This window comes from Puntigrus tetrazona, chromosome 20 (genome assembly GCF_018831695.1).
Source record: "Puntigrus tetrazona isolate hp1 chromosome 20, ASM1883169v1, whole genome shotgun sequence".
Classification (NCBI taxonomy): Eukaryota; Metazoa; Chordata; class Actinopteri; order Cypriniformes; family Cyprinidae; genus Puntigrus; species Puntigrus tetrazona.
The window spans coordinates 21,506,049-21,516,134 of NC_056718.1; the positions used below are offsets into that span (position 1 = coordinate 21,506,049).

The following is a 10,086-nucleotide window of genomic DNA, read 5'->3' on the forward strand; positions in this document are numbered from 1 at the left end:
CAACAACAAAGTTTTCAGGATTTATCTTTTCATACAGAGGGAAGGCTGGTAGATTTTTCTAGAAGTGTACCCTGCTGCTCCAATGACACTGCAGACTAATAATCGTGAAGTTGTTTTAGGAGTAGTCGTACCTTTATGCCATTAACCAAAAAAGACGGAAACGTTTCTTTTTGCACGCATTTGGTTTACTTTCAAAATCACAAGACTATATTTACTATGTCTTTCTATGCTATGTCTTTCTGCTTTTGTTAAACGTTAAGAACATTCCGTATTATAGTTAGGGAGAAATGAGATCGTCTCTAGCTAATTATCGTTTGCTGAAGCAGGCTGCAGTTTGCATGTGTTGTTTACTGCAGCACAAACGTCAATGAGACTGATGTAGAATAAGAAGTTCTTTATTGACCGAGTCCTCACACACATGGATTTTTTTCTGGGTTACACACTTAAAGATATACATGAGGATACCTACATCAATGAAGATCTAAAAAAAACATATAGAGTATTGCAACAGCTATATATATATATATATATATATATATATATATATATATATATATATATATATATATATATATATATATATATATATATGCCTTCAAACTGCATGATCAGTTGATTCATGAAAAGTTTGTATTGATTTAAAAAAACAACACCTAAGCAAATCACCCCACTTTTTTCCTGGTATATAAAGTGACAAAACATGGTAAACATACACATTGCCATGAACCCAAAATGTAACCCATATAATGGAATGTTCTAAAAATGTAAATATAGCCTGCCATCATACTTTTACAGATTTTTACAGGTTCTATTGAATTGTCTTGAGTGATCAGTACTCGGAAAACTAGTAAGATGTGCGTTAAACCAACATGTTCAGATGCAAAGATTAGCCTAATGGTAAACTGACATATGAAATAATTGTCTCTTTTAATAAAAATGCGATGTTTTCGTTCCCACGGGACATTCGTTTCGTAAACATTTCTGACAAGCTCGTGATCAAACCTGATGCCTTGGCAGAGGATGTTTTTCTCTGTCTTTGAGTCAGGGGAAAAACACGTTGGAGGAGTGAATCAACAACTACCCCCACCGCTTCTACGCCCCGCCCACTTCACCCACCCCCACCCATCCATGCCGACCACCCTCCGGAATTCACCCCTGCCCCAATCCCCACCCCTGCACCAGTTCTGCTGTCGGAGATGCTGTGTGCGTGTGTGTGTGTGTGTGTTTGCTGGTGTGTGGAAGAGATGGATGGTGGTCGTGCTATTACGGCGCAGGTCGGGGATCTGGTCACCGGTGTCAGATGTTATGGAGTTTCTCATTTCCTGCACGAGGGTTTCCCATCCACCATTCATAAAACTGCCCCCGCGAGCTCCGGGAAACACGTCCCACGAGGTCATGGACACACCCTAAATGTCCCCGTTTGATCCCGTTAAAGTCCGCAAGCATCGAGTCGAGCTCCGGGACAGACGGATAAATAAAGACGTTCCTCGGTGGTTCGTGTCTGCTGGGAAACGCGAAACGGGTCCGCGTGACTCGAAAAAGCCGTTTAAATCGCCAGCACTGAGAAATATTGATCTGAGGCGAAGGCACGCTTGTGAATGCGAAGTTGAGAAAAAGAAAAGGAGAAAAGCGGGCTACTCGAACTTCATATTTTTATTTAAGACGAATATCATCTGATTTCGACCCGTTGGGTTTAACGCTGGACTGAACAACATCACTCTAAAAACTTTGATAAATCCACGTAGATGTAGCTATCGATTATAGACCGACAGCCCAAATTTTAAACTAAAACTAAGACTAAATGCACGACACAATATCTTTGCAATTCTATTCAGTGTACTTGCAGAAAGGTGCACTAAGGGGATTAAACAGTAGTACGTATACTAAACATAAATATTGCATAACTAGTTAAATTGTTACAACCCTGAACTCGTTATTAGCGAGAGTTTTAAAGACTTTAAAAGTTTAATCTCTCGTTTTCTTTTTAAATGAGCAGACCAAACTTTTAGACACTGATTCCTCAAATTCTAACTCATAATCAATCACCAGAAGACCGTTTCCCACATGTGAAATTGTCTTTTAAATCAGGACTGGTTGCTATTGAAATGCTAAACGGTTCACCAATCGACATTTTCTTTAATAAGCTCTTCATTTAAAAAACAAATCACTTAGAAGAGCACGTACTGAATGAGATGAAACCTAAAAACTCTCACTTGGGGCTTCAGGCGAGCTATGCATTTACGCTATCCCTCCAGAGTGAATATGAACATTTTAATCTTCAATTAAGATAAGGCACTGGAAATCATTTAGTCAACATCCCTAGGAGACGAGATCCCAGCTGAAGCCACCGATGCGTTGAGCTCGCAGCAGAAGGTTCGCAGATCTTACCAAATCCACGGCTCGGAGGGTCTGTTTGGATGTATTGAGCAGTTCTGACCCGCCATACCTCCACCTCGCCCGCCCCCACCCAGCCGAACCCCCGAGGAAACGCATAGTTGTCAATAGAGTCCGCAGAGTTTATTCAGCTCTTCTTCTTTCTTTGGGTTTAACGCCGCATTCGTTCAATTCCTCCGTCTCTTCGAAATTCTCCGATCGAAGCCAACGCAAACCCGATTGCGTAAAATCCGATTCGGTAATAATCAGAGGTGAATATCGAGGATGAGGAGGGTATTTTTAAACGCTCCATTCTCGGTTTTGCATGCGAAGGCTGCTGCTACATCAATTGTTCTCACAAAGACCGATACAATTGAGGTTTCATTATAAGGTAAGGACCTCTCCTATTCGAAACGCACGCATGTTTGAATTATAATTAGTTTTTAAAACAGTCCTGACCCAATCACGTTCATTTTAAAACTTTGATGAACCGAAGAGTTAAAATAGAAATCTTCAAAAAAAAAAAGGATTTCTGCAAAATTCCTATGCAGTGTATTAATTTTAACAGCTCGGGCATAGTTTAAAATATTAGTCTTTATCGTAGTTTGGGCACATTTTTTTTAATCACACACAAAAGACAGAGACACGTTCGAGACACGCAGACGATCAGTAGTTTCTTTTGCGTTTCGGCTGTTTTAGGCTGTGTTTTTCGTTTCTACGAAACTGCAAAAACGTTTTAAAACGTTGTTGGATTTACGGTTTATTGTGAGGTTTATTTCTGCTTAAAAACGCGAAGGACTGCGTTTCAGCGCGCTGCGCATCTAACGATTTTTAACAACCGAAATAAGTGCTGTCTCCACGATTTCGGTACGTAAAAGTCGCCCGTTAAACACAACCGAACGCTTGCGTTCATTCGCTACGATTTAATCAGAGTTAGTCGTTGCAAAAAAATAAATGAATAAAAATGAACTGCCTTCACATCGGCTATCTTTACAGCAAAACAGCTACCTACTCTACAGATAACAATGAAACGCATCCTAAACATTTTAATAGCTTGCAAGAGCGTTCCCTGTAAAATAATAAGATCTAACGTGGGTTATTTCTGTTGGCGGCTGATTCCGCCTGAACGCTCCTTTATTACGTCACAATTAAATCATGACGTCGAACGGAAGTATGAAAGAGGCATTCTGGACTCTTTTCCTCTCCTCCTGCCTTTCGGTCGCTCCCTGTGAGAGGACCTGACCGCGCATTTCCCCGCCGTTTAAATAGTTTAATCGTATTAAACGGCCACGTTACGCGATCGCGGCACGGTTTCGTACAGGTTGAGCTCTCAGACCGTTCAAACAGGTAGCGTCTGAAATGTCCGTGCGCTCACGGAGAGGACATCCGCGCTCGCCTTCATTCCTAGAGGACGCGCTTTATAAATGTCTCACTCACCTGAAATGGATTGCACGGCCATGCTGCACGCGCTCCGTGTCTGACCCTGCGAAAGAAGTCAAAAACAGTGCACTGGTTATTTCTGACACGCATCCGACGCGGCTAAACTCCTTCTGTTTGTGGGTTTCGCGCTGACGCGCCGACCCGAGACCGTTCGGTTTAGTTTTAGTTTTTGTTTGCGCTGCCGGTTCATTTGTGCAGAATGGAGGAATTTTCCAGCATGAATATTTCATAGCGCCTGCGAAGCGTAAGAGGGGTTAAAATCGCTCCTAAACGCGGGAACGGGCGCGCAAGCACGCGCTTTGGTTTCGGACGCGCCGTGGAAATTAATAAAAACCCATCGCGTTTAAATGGAGTTATTATTTTACGCGGGGGTTTTATAACGACGGGTTCGGGACAGCTTGCGTAGAATAAGATGAAATTGTATACCTGTGTGTGATGCGAGGAGATCTTGAAGTTTCAAATCGAGATTGGTGTGGGTAATAAAATGAAACTTTTTAGAAAACTTCGGACAATCCCCGTTCGCGACAAAATATCCCGTCAAATACCTGTTGGGGGGGAAAAAAACAATCTGGTCATTCCCGCTCTTTTTAATGCGTTTCAAAACACCCCGACTTTTTCTGTCAACGTCGGGGTTTGTAGAAAAGCAACTTTGAATGGCTTGGCTCAGCAGAACGCTTCTTAAATGAAATTATGACTTTAATACTGTTGTTCTTGTGTTTCATAAACGCAGTTAAACGGTTTGATTTGTTTACACTGTAGAGCCATACTTATTCAAATGAAACGTAAACCGCCAAACGCTATTAACGTTTTCTCTCATGCTTTTTCAGCGAAGATATAAAAAAGCCTGCGAGATGATGCACACATGATTGAATGACGGGCTCTGATTGGCAGCCATTTTGTGGGAACGTTCCTTAAATTCGAGACAAAATCCACACAAGGAGTAAATAACAAACTAACTAAAGCTCACTGGATATACATTTTAAGTGTAAAAAAAAAGCACTAGCTGGCGTGTCTTCATCTTGTGAGGCCGAATTAAAAAACACTCGTGTTGGCAGGGGTTGATGTGGCTCGGTCTGCTGCAAGATTTCAAGCAGGAAGAATTTACTTCCAGCGGCGCCCTCTGGCGGTCAATCAGCGCAATCACGTCCGTGTGGAAAACGCTTGTGCTGTGGCAAGTAAAATATCTTAAAATATCCCCATCCTTACTCGTCGTCATTGGAATTCTTACTATTAAAAATTTACTTTTAGATGTCGGTGATTAAAAAAGGATGGAAGTCGATGGAGACACGTGAATAGTAAAAATTCACGTGTACAGTTCTCTAATTGGAATTCTTACTAGTAAAAATTTACTTTTAGATGTCCGTGATTAAAAAAGGATTGAAGTCGATGGAGACACGTGACTAGTAAACAACTTTCACGTGTCCAGATTCTCTGAAGTCAGTGGAATTAGTAAAAATTCACTGCACACTGAGAATTCTCACTCAACTGAGAGCTCAATTATTGGCATTGTTACTACTAACTTAATTGCGCAGCTCTCTACATTGGAATTTTTTACCAGTAAAAATTGATTGAGAGAGTTGTCTAATCGCGATCCTTACTGGTATAAATTCAGTTGTAGAGCTCTGTAATTAAAAACGTATTGAAAGTCAGTGGAAACATATGACTAGCAACGCATTTTTGTAGAGCTCTGTCATTTATCGTTGTAAGAGCTGCATCAGAGAATTCTCTAACGGGCTGAATTTTATTGTAAAGTCCTCGAACTGAATTGAAAGCAGTAAAATGCAGTTGCCACACAGAGACTATTTTAAGCTAAAGTGGCTTGCCATATTCCGCAGCGGTTTTGGGAGCGGACGAGCCTCGGCTACAGGTGATGCCGGCCTATAATTGAGACGTTTTCAAAGGCAGACTAAGTGCCTGTATAATTTTGCATACTAAAATGCACGCAAACGGCATGATCGAGCGTGATCAATTCAAAATAAAATTAGTAGAAATTAGTTAGAAATTAGAAGTTAACATGGGGAGCATTGACTATGGCAATGCAGTGACACTGCCTTGGTTATGTATTGATTTATTATTATTATTATTTAAAAAAAAATGTATTACTATTATTTTTATTATTTAACTGGCCATTAGGCCTTCCACGAGGTTGTCTTCTGGCCCGATGCGATCACTTAGTGTTTCAGTGACACTCTCCTATAAATCCAAGACGCACATAAGAACGAAATTGACTGTTTGTGAATTTGAATGCACAGACATCATCATCCGTCACCTATTGATTTTACGGTCTCGCAGTTTCATCATACGCCGACATGCGCAATCTTACCTTTCATCCGCCATTACCGGGGCGTCAGGACCACGGGTGTGTATGTGTGTATTCCGCAGCCGTGTTGATGTCTGCAGGCGGAATTGTGCGGCGGCGGCGGCGGGCGACGGCGGAGCTCTCCCGGTTCCGTTAAGCATCTCAGCTCGCCGCATCCTCCATAGAGAGCGCGCGAGTGTCTCTAGTTGCCATGCGCAGATGCCACATGAAACTTTACGGATGTTTAAAAAAAACTGTTTTTTTTTATTTTTATTGCTTTACTTGCTAGAGTAGCGTTCTGGGTCGGTGTGCTTTATTTTACGTATCTGACAGACGTATCTGTTCATGCACATATATTTGTTAGAGATGATGGAGATTTGTATTTTTTTTTATGCAACGTGATTCGAGGTAAATAAAAACTCGGACCTGCTTCTTTAGAGTTCACGGTAGCTAATCAAGGCGAATATTAACAGCAGTCGTCGTTACGGGCAAATGTGGGAGGAAAATGTATTGCTCCATCTCCTGGTTATAATAAGGCAGTGCAGCATTTTGAAGCGTCGGTCGTTTAAAGTTGATAAAGACGAAAATCCTGCGCGGTTTGTGTCAAAAACCACTGATCGCATATTTGACGCAAGATTTATTCGTTTTTATGAAACAATTTGACCAATTATTTGACCATAATAATAATAAAAAGCCAGCAAATATGAAGACTGTACATAGAAAAAGTACGATAAAAAATAATAATAATAATAAATCAAAAATCAGATCTAATGTCGAGACTACAGAAATGCTTTTTGCCGTCTTTGTTCTCTTATTGTATGAGCTTTTTGTTAGTTTTTTATGCCATTTTGATGTTTTAAATTTACAGTTGTTTTTAAAAAGTGATTATTTATAGTCCTTGTGTGAACAACAGGCCTAGACGTTTTATAGCGCTTTACTTTATTTATCATTAATGTAATAAGGCTGCCGATTATTTAAACATAAGCATAACATAGCCTACTATTATTGTTGGTTTTATTGTATATGTAAATACGTGGCTACGTTTCTCAAAGCCCTTCATGGTTTCATCATAAACAGTGGGAAGTAAAATGGTAGATTTTTGTCGTTTCTGACAACATCTAAACTAGTCTGACAGATTTGCGTCGAGGCTGTTAGGTTTTAAGTCTGGTTTAACAAATGTGTGTTTTGTCCAGCAGTTGTTTTTCGTGTTTGACCATATACTGACTCTATATATACATTTTGTCCTCCATACTAAAGTTCCATTAAATTATTAGCCTATTGTTAATACTTCTGTCGAATGAAGAAGGGAAAACAAACCAAAAAAAAATAGCCCGATATGCTTTAATAATCATTAATGCAGTTGGCTTTTAAACGGAAGATTAAATATGTATTCTCGGGGAATTTTTTCATAATGTAGGGTTGGTGAAAATTGTCACGTGTTTCTCATTTAGGCTAGTTTTTATTTAATGATTACAATATCCGTTGGCGAAAGAATGTTTTTAGAACGTTTGATGTTTGAATGGCTCTGTTCGTCATAATAGTTAGAATTTTTGACGCAAAGATTCCAAATATGACGTAAGCTTCGGAAGCATTTGCTACAATGTATTAACTAGTTAAACGAAATGTCTTTATTTGTGACGGCATTTTAGATAGCATTTAACAGTTTTTTAATTGTGATTAATTGTAATTTAATGAAGTGCTGGAGTAAAACGTTGATTTATACCCCATCAAATGTTTTATGGACCCTATAATTATCTTCGTATGTCATATTCTGTACTAATGCATTAAAGTCACAAACAGTATAATACATGTCTTGTCTTGTACATCTATTCCAGACAATAAAGGAATTGTTTTCATAAAATGTTTTATTCTCTTGTTTTCAAATCTTTAATAAAAAAATGTTTTATGATGGTTGACTTCGAGCAGTATCATTTTGTTCATCTTCAAAATGAACAATGAATCAAAAGTGAAGCCTGCTGTAAACAGTTTATCTATTAAAATCTAAAACAAAAACATGCACCTTTTTATATCCTTTTCAAACTGCATTTAATTTAATATAAAGAAAGCAGTGTCCTAAAGAATAAAATATTGTAGAGCTGGGGAGAACTTAGAGGGGGAGAACAATTATTAACAGTCGTCCTAATATTATGCATATGCTATATCCTTCTTTATTTGTCTTCATATTATTAAAGGCAATATGTATTTTACAAAGTTATTACACGTATTTAACTTAACTCAGACCTCTTCGCGAGACATAAGGACACTCCTACTTATTAAACAATCCTATTTACAATAGGCCTACTTAAAAAAAATATTATTATTAGCAAACAGTCGACATTTGACATTTTTCATTTGCAATGCAATGCAAGACAAATTCAGGTCTGTGTATAAACGAACTAGACGATTGTTTTTTCTCTAAAAGACTGCGAAAATATTATAAGCCTTAGGTGACGAGCGATATGAATTATAAGCGACGATACAGACAATGGATTTATTTAATTTTTTTAGACTACAGTTTTACCCACAATTTGACTTGTGCAATTCTGCAGTCAACCAACAGGAGGAGACAGAGAAACACGGTATCTGGTGTCATTTAAAATCAGTCCCAATTTTCATAAATCTCCCAGAACATATAGCCATTTTTATATTTAGCTATAATATTATTGCGATTGTAATTCTGAAACATTTATATTCCAAAAACTACGTTGAATGTTGTCGGAGTCGCAGGAATAAAAACGAATAACGTAAATGCAAATGTTCTGAAATACATTTTCATTTCTCAAAACGTACAGATGAGGTTTTTTCAGCTGCAGCCTCGCAAGAACTACAAAAACTCTCTGGAGGTTATATGAAGATAGATTTAAATGATTGATCAAAATAAGTAAAAAACATATAAGGAGCAAATAGTATGGAACGCTATAGCCATGGTTTTATTTACCAGGATAAGCCATACTTCGATTAGGACATTTCAGTAACTTTTATAAACATGCTTTAAAAAACCCAACTAATTCAGTATTTCACAAAATTAGAATATTTCAGGTGACTAATAAAAAACACACGCTGGCCTTCTGAAAAGTGTATTATGTCCTCAGTACTTTGTTGGGCCTCCTTTTGCACCAACTGCAGCCTCGGTATGGCATGGAGGTGATCAGCCTTTCACACAGATGAGGTGTTATGATCGACCAAGCTGCTTTGATATTGGCCTTCAGATCGTCTGCATTTCAGGGTTTCCGTTCCCTCGTCTTCCTCTTCATGATGGGGTTTAAGTCAGGTGAGATTGCCGGCCAATCAAGTACAGTTATTCCACTAATCCAGGTACAGGTAGTTTTGGCTTTGTGGGCAGGTGCCAAATCCTGCTGGAACATAGTATCATCATGTCCAAAAAGCTTGTCAGCAGCAGGAAGCATAAAGTGCTCGAAAATTTCCAATGGACCCACACCAGCAGATGACATGGCTCCCCAAACCATCACCGACTGTGGAAGCTTCACACTGGACTTTAAGCAGCTTGACTTTTGTTCCTCCCTTGATTTCCAAATGAAATGCAAAATTAGCTTTCATCTGAAAACAGGACTCGGGACCAATGTCTCTCGCCCATGTCATGCAGACGTCTGTATGCGGTGGCTCACCAGCCTCAGTCCACTCCTTATGAAGTGCCCCCAGATTTCTGAGTCGCCCTTGCTTGACAATCCTCTAAAGGCTTCCTTTTTATTCTTTCCTCTTAACACTCTGTTAATACACTTCGATACTGCACTCTGTGAGCATCCAGGTTCTTTTCAGACTTTTCCTCCTTATGGAGGTTGTCAATAAAGGTCTTCTGCACATCCGTCAAGTCAGCAGTCTTCCCCATGATTCTGAAGCCTACTAAGCCAGACTGCGACAATTTCAAGGCTAAGGAAACCGTTGCAGGTGTTTTGTGTTAATAAGTCGACTACAATGTTGAATTTTACCATGATATTCTAATTTTATGAAATATG

The 10,086-nt window shown here is 39.2% G+C and overlaps 1 long non-coding RNA gene across 1 annotated transcript; it reads right to left on the minus strand.

The window, feature by feature from the left end:
- Positions 1–1,195: 1,195 nt before the first annotated feature.
- LOC122324936 lies at positions 1,196–6,435 on the minus strand. The gene is made up of 3 exons (XR_006247240.1): positions 6,137–6,435; positions 4,240–4,358; positions 1,196–3,856 (listed from the first exon to the last, which is right to left on the minus strand). It is a non-coding gene; the product is annotated as an uncharacterized LOC122324936 (long non-coding RNA).
- Positions 6,436–10,086: the final 3,651 nt, after the last annotated feature.